Genomic DNA, 8747 nt, shown 5'->3' with positions numbered 1-8747 from the left:
CCTGAAATACTGCTGCTACACTATCTCGTGAACTTTTCCTGGGGTGGGCTGGAACCTGGCCGCAGTCTCTGGGCTTTGGCAGCAGCATGGTCCCACGAACTTTCCTGGGTGTGGCTGGCATTTGGCCATTGCTCGGTGAGACGCTCTGCAGAGGGGTACAACGGGTCAAAGCTGCAGTCCCTCAGAAGTAAGGGGCTGGGGAAAATGGCCGCATCTGACACAAAACTTGGGAGAGAGGTACTGCCTGGGGTTTGGTCATGGACAGTGTAAAAGCAGGGAGAGGACAAAAGCTGAAGACAAAGGAAGGGTGTGTGATTGCTCACTGGGGAGAACAGAGTTCTGATACTAGAGACTGGGTAGCTGGGTGACACCATTTTCACTGCTCCCGCACATGCACATATGCACCTACAAGCAACACAACAATCCACCCCAGTAGGCTAGCAGCGCCATCGGGTGAAGAGCCATTACACTAAGCCCCGCCCTACTGAGCCAACGTCGCTCTTCAAGAACAGAAGTCTCAAAACCTGCTTAGTTTATGGATTATAAAGGACTTCATAGTCTGACTTCTAGGAGAAAACGTAATTTCAGTTGTATTTCAGTCTGTTAGCAGGTCCATCTATTCAATTTTCTTTCTTTTTCTGTTTTCTCTTTTTCATTTCTTGAATGCAGAAAGAAAAAATTCATGTTTATTAAAAACATTTTTATTTTTTTAGTATATTTTTTACTTTTGTGTAATTTGTTTCAAATTCTATTTTACTTCCATTATGTTATTTTAGTCTACTTCAGTGTATTCATTTCTTCAAATTTTCAAACTATTTCCTCTTTTTTTTCCTTTTTTCTCTTTTTCTTTTCTTTTTCTTGAATACAGAAAGAGAAAAATTCATTTTTATTTTTAATTTTTATTAAAAATATTTTTCTTCAATTTTTTCCTACTGTATTTTTTACTTTTGTGTACATTTTCTCAAATTCTAGTTTACTTCCATCATTTCATTTTAGTCTACTTCAGTGTATTCATTTTTTCAAATTTTCAAATGATTTCCTTTTTTTTCTTCTTTCCCCTTTTTTCTCTAATCTATCAAGCCACTTTCAACACTGAGACCAAAATACAACTAGGATCTAGCATCATTTAGTCGACTTTTGTGTTTTTTTAATTTTTTAATTTTAATATTTTTAAATTTTTAATTTAATTCTAATTTTTTCTACCTCATCAATTCCTTTTCTTCCTTCAAAATGAAGAAACGAAGGAATTCACCCCAAAAGAAAGAGCAGGAGGAAACGACAGCCAGGGACTTAACCAACACAGATACAAGCAAGATGTCTGAACCAGCATTTAGACTCAGGATAATAAGAATACTAACTGGAGTTGAAAATAGATTAGAATCCCTTTCTATGGAGATGAAAGAAGTAAAAACTAGTCAGGATGAAATAAAAAATGCTATAACTGAGCTGTAATCACGAATGGATGCCGTGGCAGTAAAGATGGCTGAAGCAGAACAGAGAATCAGCAATACAGAGGACAAACTTATAGAGAATAACAAAGCAGAAAAAAAGAGGGAAATTAAAGCAACAAAGCACAATTTAAGAATTAGAGAAATCAGTGACTCATTAAAAATGAACAACATCAGAATCATAGGCATCCCAGAAGAGGAAGAGAGGGAGACAAGGGTAGAAGGGTTGTGTGAGCAAATCATAGCAGAAAAGTGTCCTAACCCTGGGAAAGACACAGACATCAAAATCCAGGAAGCACAGAGGACTCCCACTAGATTCAACAAAAACAGACCATCAACATGGCATATCATAGTCAAATTCACAAAATACTCAGGCAAGGAGAGAATCATGAAAGCAGCCAGGGGAAAAAAGTCTTTAACATACAAGGAAAGACAGATCAGGTTTGCAGCAGACGTATCCACAGAAACTTGGCAGGCCAGAAAGGAGTGGCAGGATATATTCAATGTGCTGAATCAGAAAAATATGCAGCCAAGAATTCTTTATCCAACAAGGCTGTCATTCAAAATAGAAGGAGAGATAAAAAGTTTCTCAGACAAACAAAAATTAAAGGAGTTTGTGACCACTAAACCAGCCCAGCAAGAAATTTTAAGGGGGACTCTCTGAGGGGGAAAAAAGATGAATGAATGAATGAATAAATAAATACATAAATACCAAAAGTAACAAAGATTAGAAAGGACCAGAGAACACCACCAGAAACTCCAACTCTACCAGCAATATAATGGCAACAAATTCCTATCTTTCAGTCCACTCTAAATGTCAATGGACTCAATGCACCCATCAAAACACACAGGCTAACTGAATGGATAAGAAAACAAGATCCATCTACATGCTGTTTACAAGAGACCCATTTTAGACCTAAAGACACCTTCAGATTGAAAGTAAGTGGATGGAGAACCATCTATCATGCTAATGGTCAACAAAAGAAAGCCGGAGTAGTCATAACAGACAATCTAGACTTTAAAATAAAGACTGTATCAAGAGATGCAGAAGGGCATTTTATCATAATTTAGGGGTCTATCCACCAAGAAGACCTAACAATTGTAAACATTTATATGCCAAATGTGAGAGCACCCAAATATATAAATCAATGAATCACAAACATAAAGAAACTCATTGGTAGTAATACCATAATAGTAGGAGACTTCAACACCCCACTCACAGCAATGGACAGATCATCTAATCAGAAAATCAACAAGGAAACAATGGCTTTAAATGACACACTGGACCAGATGGACTTAACAGATATATTCAGAACATTTCATCCTAAAGCAGCAGAATATACATTGTTCTCCAGTGCACATGGAACGTTCTCCAGAATAGACCACATACTGGGACACAAATCAGCCCTCAGCAAGTACAAAAAGATCGAGATCATACCGTGCATATTTTTGGACCACAATGCTATGAAACTCGAAATCAACCACCAGAAAAAATTTGGAAAGGTAACAAATACTTGGAGACTGAAGAACATCCTACTAAAGAATAAATGGGCTAACCAAGAAGTTAAAGAGGAAATTAAAAAGTATATGGAAGTCAGTGAAAATGATAACACCACAACCCAAAACCTCTGGGATGCAGCAAAGGCAGTAAAAAGAGGAAAGTATATAGCAATCCAGGCCTTCCTAAAGAAGGAAGAAATATCTCAGATATACAACCTAACCTTACACCTTAAGGAGCTGGAAAAAGAACAGCAAATAAAACCTGAAACCAGCAGAAGAGAGGAAATAATAAAGATAAGAGCAGAAAATAATGCTACCAAAACAAACAGTAGAAAAGATCAATGAAACCAGAAACTGGTTCTTGGAAAGAATTAGAAAAATTGATCAAAACAGTAGCCAATTTGATAAAAAAGAAAAAGGACCCAAATAAAAAAAATCAAGAATGAAAGAGGAAAGATCACAACCAACACAGCAGAAATAAAAACAATAATAAGAGAATATTATGAGCAGTTATATGCCAATAAAATGGGCAATCTGGAAGAAATGGACAAATTCATAGAAACATATACACCACAAAAGTGAAACAGGAAGAAATAGAAAATTTGAACAGATGCATAACCAGTAAGGAAATTGAATTAGTAATCAAAAATCTGCCAAAAAACAAGAGTCCAGGGCCAGATGGCTTTCCAAGGGAATTCTCCCAAACATTTAAGGAAGAGTTAACACCTATTATCTTGAAACTGTCCCAAAAAATAAAAATGGAGGGAAAACTTCCCAACTTATTCTATGAAGCCAACATTACCTTGATTCCAAAACAAGACAGAGATCCCACTAAAAAGGAGAACTATAGGCCAATTTCCCTGATGAACATGGATGCAAAAAATCTCAACAAGATATTAGCCAACCGGATCCAATAATACATTAAAAAAATATTCACCACAAGCAAGCGGGATTTATACCTGGGATGCAGGGCTGGTTCAATATCCACAAAACAATTAACCTGATTCATCACATTGATAAAAGAAAGGAGAAAAACCACAAGATCCTCTCAATAGATGCAGAGAAAGCATTTGACAAAATACAGCATCGTTTTCTTGATAAAAACCCTCAAGAAATAAGGGAGAGAAGAAGGATCATACCTCGAGATCATAAAAGCCATATATGAACAACCCAATGCTAATATCATCCTCAATGGGGAAAAACTGAGAGCTTTCCCCCTAAGGTGAGGAACAAGACATGGATGTCCACTCTCCCAACTGTTACTCAGCATAGTATTGGAAGTCTTAGCATCTGCAATCAGACAACACAAAGAAATAAAAGGCATCCAAATTGGCCAGAATGAGGTCAAACTTTCACTCTTCTCAGATGACATGATACTCTATATGGAAAAACCTAAAGATTGCACCAAAAAAACCTCCTAGATCTGATTCCTGAATTCAGCAAAGTTGCAGGATATAAAATCAATGCACAGAAATTGGCTGCAATCCTATACACCAACAATGAAGCAACAGAAAGAGAAATCAAGGCATCGATCACATTTACAATTGCACCAAAAACCATAAAATACCTAGGAATAAATCTAAGCAAAGAGGTGAAAAATCTATACACTGAAAATTATAGAAAGCTTATGAAAGAAATGGAAGAAGACACAAAAATGGAAAAAGATTTCATGCTCCTGGATAGGAAGAACAAATATTGTTAACATGTCAATACTACCCAAAGCAATCTACAAATTCAATGCAATCCCTATCAAAATAACACCAGCATTCTTCACAGAGATAGAACAAATAATCCTAAAATTTGTATGGAACCAGAAAAGACACCGAATAGCCAAAGCAATCTGGAAAAAGAAACTGAAAGCAGGAGGCATCACAAACCCAGACTTCAAGCTATACTACAAAGCTGTAATCATCAAGACAATATGGTACTGACACAAGGACACACACTCAGATCTATGGAACAGAATAGAGAATCCAGAAATGGACCCACAAACGTATGGCCAACTCATCTTTGACAAAGCAGGAAAGAATATCCAATGGAATAAAGACACTCTCTTCAGCAAGTGGTGCTGGGAAAACTGGACAGTGACATGCAGATGAATGAACCTGGACCACTTTCTTACACTATACACAATAATAAACTCAAAATGGATGAAAGACCTAAATGTAAGACAGGAAGCCATCAAAATCCTCTAGGAGAAAGCAGGCAAAAACTTCTTTGATCTTGGACGCAGCAACTTCTTACTCAACACGTCTCCAAAGGCAAGGGAAACAAAAGCAAAAATGAACTACTGGGATCTCATCAAAATAAAAAGCTTCTGCACAGCGAAGGAAACAATCAGCAAAACTAAAAGGCAACCAACAGAATGGGAAAAGATATCTGCAAACTACATATCAGATAAAGGGTTAGTATCCAAAATCTATAAAGAACTTATCAAATTCAACACCTAAAAACCAAATAATCCAGTGAAGAAATGGGCAAAAGACATGAAGAGACACTTCTCCAAAGAAGACATCCAGATGGCCAACAGACACATGAAAAAATGCTCAACATCACTCATCATCAGGGAAATACAAATCAAAACCACAATGAGATACCACCTTACACCTGTCAGAATGGCTAACATGAACAACTCAGGCAACAACAGATATTGGCGAGGCTGTGGAGAATGAGGATCTCTTTTGCATTGTTGGTGTCAATGCAAGCTGGTGCAGCCACTCTGGAAAACAGTATGGAGGTTCCTCAAAAAATTAAAAATAGAACTCCCCTACGACCCAACAATGGCACTACTAGATATTTATCCAAGGGATACAGGTGTGCTGTTTTGAAGGGACACATGCACCCCAATGTTTATAGCAGCACTATCCACAAGAGCCAAAATATGGAAAGAGCCCAAATATCCATCGATGCATGAATGGATAAAGAAGATGTGGTACACACACACACACACACACACACACACACTGGAGTATTCCTTGGCAATCAAAAAGAATGAAATCTTGCCATCTGCAACTACGTGGATGGAAAAGGAGGGTATTATGCCAAGTGAAATTAGTCAGAGAAAGACAAATATCATATGACTTCACTCATATGAGGACTTTAAGTGACAAAACAGATGAACATAAGGAAAGGGAAACAAAAACAATATATAAACAGGGAGGGGGACAAAATAGACTTATAAATATGGAGAACAAATTGAGGGGTTGTGGGAGGGGGGATGGGCTAAATTGGTGAGGGGAATTAAGGAATCTACTCCTGAAACCATTGTTGCACTATATGCTAACTAATTTGGATGCAAATTTAAAAAAAAATAAATTAAAAAATGCTTATATATAATTTTTTAATCAGCAAAAACACTACAAAATTTCATGGCTCTAAATGACATATTGAATATATATTTATATTTTATTAAACTCAAAACTTTTCTTTCCAATCAAAATAACAACAATGTGAAACTGAGGGGGATTACTACATAAATCCTGTACGTGCATAGATTGTGTATGTATGTTTTGCTTTAACACCAAATATTGAACTTTTACTTCTAGTTGTGTGTGTGTGTGTGTGTGTGTGTGTGTGTATATATATATATATATATACACACATATATATAAAATATGGTTCTAAAATGTGGTTATTTTACTTTCTTCCTGACCATATTAAAAGTCCTCTAAGAAGATAAAAGCCATTTCAACTTAACTATAAAATAATAATAATCAAATAGGGAAATACAAGGTAAAGGGGGAGCCAGAACTCTCAGTGTGCAAATATGTGTAAATTAGTATTATTTACTTCAAAATGAAAAAGATAGGACACATAAATTTAGAAATGAGAATGTTAGTGATTCTTTTAAAGAAATGATTATACACAGAAAAAAGTGAGAAAATTACTACTTTTATTTCATTGTCAATTAAAAATAAGATAATTTTTAAAAAGTTAAAGTCGTATAAGCAATATATTTCCTTCAATCTACATAAACAGTGTTCCCACCTATGTAGAATAATATGTAACAAGAGTAGAGAGAGGTCTTCATAGAAAGTAGAAAATGGAAGCTCTGGCTCTTGTGATATAATAACAAGACAAATGATATATTGAATTTACTTATGTGAATATCCAGATGCAATATATTCATATATAAATATTATTTATAAAAGTATAAAAGTATATATTCATACATAAATTCAAATTCACTCACAACCACACTTCAAATATTCAATATATTCAAAAAAGCTTGCTATCAATGAATTTCAAGTTTAGTCCTTGGGCTTCATTTATTGGCTCTTTCATGTATTAAAATATCATCAAGTGTTTGTTATATGCCAGATGGTACACTTACTGAAAATATCCAGATAAATAAGATGTGGCTTTTACTGGAGCGCCTGGGTAGCTCATTCTGTTAAGCATTCAACTTCAGCTCAGGTCATGATCTCATGGTCTGTGAGTTCGAGCCCTGCATTGGGGGTCTGTGCTGACAGCTCAGAGCCTGGAGCCTGCTTCGCATTCTGTGTCTCCCTCTCTCTCTGACCCTTCCCCACTCATGCTCTGTCTCTCTCTGTCTGTGAAAAATGAATGAACCTTAAAAAAAAAAAAAAAAGATATGGCTCCTACCACTACTAAGGTTAGAGTTGGCATTAGGAATGAAATATGATGATGCCAATCACTTTAACCCTTGAAAATACTCAAATGATAAAAGAAGCATTTTGTTCAGGCATTCATGTTTGGGGAATCAAAACAACTACATTTCCTGGAGTGAGCCATTCTTTCCTCTAGATTCCAATTATTTTTATTCAAGGAAAACTAAAACTGAGTCATTTTTCTACTTCACCAGAACCCATTTCCTTACTTTTTCCAGAAACTATCCAGTCATCCTTCCCTTTCCATTTCTATAGCAATGAAGAAAAGGCTAAATGCATATAACTGGTATATTTGGGGGATTTTATTACTGCTACATAAAATTACTATTTTAAGCACTGCCCAGGCCATAATTTATAAATTTGGAGACTAACATGTTTAAAAAAAACTTATGAAACAAAGTGTAAGGGCTAGACTTCCCCATTTATTGACGTTCTTGCTTACTCATCATCGCTGACAGTGTGCACAGTTCTGAATACACCGAACAAAATATTTTAAAATGCAAACGTCTATTGCTCTGATGCTATTTCCTTTCTCCTTCCTTTCTTATCAGAATTCTTATTGCAGACTGATTATTTACATTCTTTGTTTATTTGGAATTGTGACAAATTTCTGAGGATTCGTCCTTAATCAGTTACCTGGAAGATGAAATTTGGATCTATCAATAAAGACAAGGAGTTGATACCCTTAAAGAAGGAAATAAGGATTCACTGAGGTATATGTCTTGCTTATTTTGACTCACACAATAGGGCTCCAATGTGTAAATAGAATTTTGAAAGATTTGTTTTCCACGCCTTTGAAGGGAGAAAAACAAGTGCTTTTTTAAAAAGCTAGTGGAACAATCCCCATGTTCAACACAATGGAAACTCACCATCTAAGCTAAAAAATAGCAAAATGAGGACACATACATTAGAATACCTTTATAGTAAAATATATTCTATGAACTTGGATGCAAAAGCCAGGGAAAAGGCATCCATAGAAGTTCAAGAGACTGAGCTTAGAAGATATAAATGCATATTAAAGATATTTAAATACAAATCATTTTATATAAACTCCAAATGTTAGGCTCTGTATTTGGAGCTCTGTTATACTTTTGTACTCAAAAATATTACAAATTCCTTTGCATATCTTCCAAATTAACAATTTTTTAAGTATGTTAAGGGATCTAAG

The sequence above is a fragment of the Lynx canadensis genome, chromosome X (assembly GCF_007474595.2).
Source record: "Lynx canadensis isolate LIC74 chromosome X, mLynCan4.pri.v2, whole genome shotgun sequence".
Lineage (NCBI taxonomy): Eukaryota > Metazoa > Chordata > Mammalia > Carnivora > Felidae > Lynx > Lynx canadensis.
Note: the sequence above shows the minus strand (reverse complement) of the source record.